The 1,653-nt window shown below is 42.6% G+C and overlaps 1 long non-coding RNA gene across 1 annotated transcript in view; it reads left to right on the plus strand.

Annotated features, from left to right (window-relative positions):
• Positions 1-579: 579 nt before the first annotated feature.
• Positions 580-1,653, plus strand: part of LOC109309029 — a 15,724-nt gene continuing 14,650 nt past the window's right edge. The window contains exon 1 of the long non-coding RNA XR_002100768.1: positions 580-663. This is a non-coding gene — a long non-coding RNA (uncharacterized LOC109309029). The remainder of the gene's footprint in view (positions 664-1,653) is intronic.

The raw sequence follows: 1,653 nt of genomic DNA on the forward strand, positions 1-1,653 counted from the left end.
GGCCAAAGCCACATGTTTTAGATGCCATGGGACATGTGGATCCTGGGATTGAGGGAGTATCGCTGATACCAGGGTCCTGGTGCCCTGGGACGTCTAAAAGCTACACATGCTACTAGGCTGCCCTGGGCTGGGCCAACAATTAACTGATTGTTGGACCTGGCTTGGACAGTTTGGGGTTTTAAACATACTTGGGATTGTATGGGCCGGTCTGACAATCAGCCAATTGTTGGGCTGATCCCAAGAGCCCAGCATCTTGACTTGGGACTGGACCTGGCCCCAACAGTCCTAAGTCTTGGACTAGACCGGGGACTGTCAGGGTCAAGTCCAACAATCCCTGGGGTCTGGAATCTGCACAGGCAGCCCTGAGTTCATGACAGAGCCACCCTCTGTGCAGTCTGAAGGCATAGGCTTTGGGCAGCTCAGCAGTGGTGCAGGTAGAACCAGAGGAATGTTATGCTCCATCCCAAACACTGTATTCCTGCAGTGCGTGTCTGGCATGGCAGGAGGTGCTATGTTTGGGATGTGGCCGAGAACTCCTCCAATCTAATCATACCATCATTTTATTGTTTGTTAGGGACCTAAAGAACAGTTGAGAGAGAGAGCTAGGAATTATCTGCAAATGCTTTCTGCTAAAAGGATTCACTATAAGAGCTGCTTTGTTTGGTAAGTTATTTATCACAGAATGAAACGTGTCTGGATTTAAACCTGGTGTTCCTGTACTGTGAATGATTCTGTATACACTTGTGCCAAACTGTATGTGTGCACATCAGTTACATTTAAATGTTTTAGGGGAAATTTTTCACTCGAATAAAGAACATCCCACCCATTTATCCTCAGGATATGAACAACACAAACAGAACCTGTAAATTTCCCCATTTGCTCCAGCATCAACCTGTAATATCACTGGAGATTCAAAGATGTAGGAATCTAGGAGATAAAAAGGCATGGTTTAGTTTTAGTCTTTGATTTTATCAAAGAGACTACTTACATGCTGAAAATTAAGCACATAAAGAAGTCATTGTGAGATTGGGACTGTTGGTCTTTATCATGAATATTAAGGCCGAGAGTCTGGAAACCCAGAGAGATTATGAAACATATGGGTGTGATTTGCATATGTATGAATATGCATGACTATATTTGCATAAACATCACCAAACTGCATTTTTGCAAAATACAAGTTCTGCATTGACTGTCCCCCACAGTTGATGCATCCCCACAGTCTACTAGATCATTTTGTCCAGAGAAGCATTCCTCTGGAGCAGTCTCTTGCAGGAGTTTTGCCTAAAGAATCATTATGTCCCCAGAGACTTTTTTCCCCCCTAAGTAGCAAAACTTATTTATGGCATATTAGTTTGCATGAAGACTGAAGCCATGTTCTGTTCTATTTTTGCATGATACATTTATTTGCATGACATATCAGGACAGAGGCTGCTCATAGATGCAGCACTCCTTAATTTACCCTATGCTAAAGACAGAAAAAGAGTGGAGTCGGTATTTTTAGATAAAATGTTTATATGAAGCTGATGGGGAAAGAATGAATTTTAATAATGTCTCTTAGTCTATTCTGGCTATAGCTCTGATGTACTATTGGTAGCTTAAAGCGGTTAGAGAAGTATCATGGGGAATCCTCCTTGTCTAATTGTTCCTCTGCCC

This window comes from Crocodylus porosus, unplaced genomic scaffold (genome assembly GCF_001723895.1).
Source record: "Crocodylus porosus isolate Cpor-Errol unplaced genomic scaffold, CroPor_comp1, whole genome shotgun sequence".
Classification (NCBI taxonomy): Eukaryota; Metazoa; Chordata; order Crocodylia; family Crocodylidae; genus Crocodylus; species Crocodylus porosus.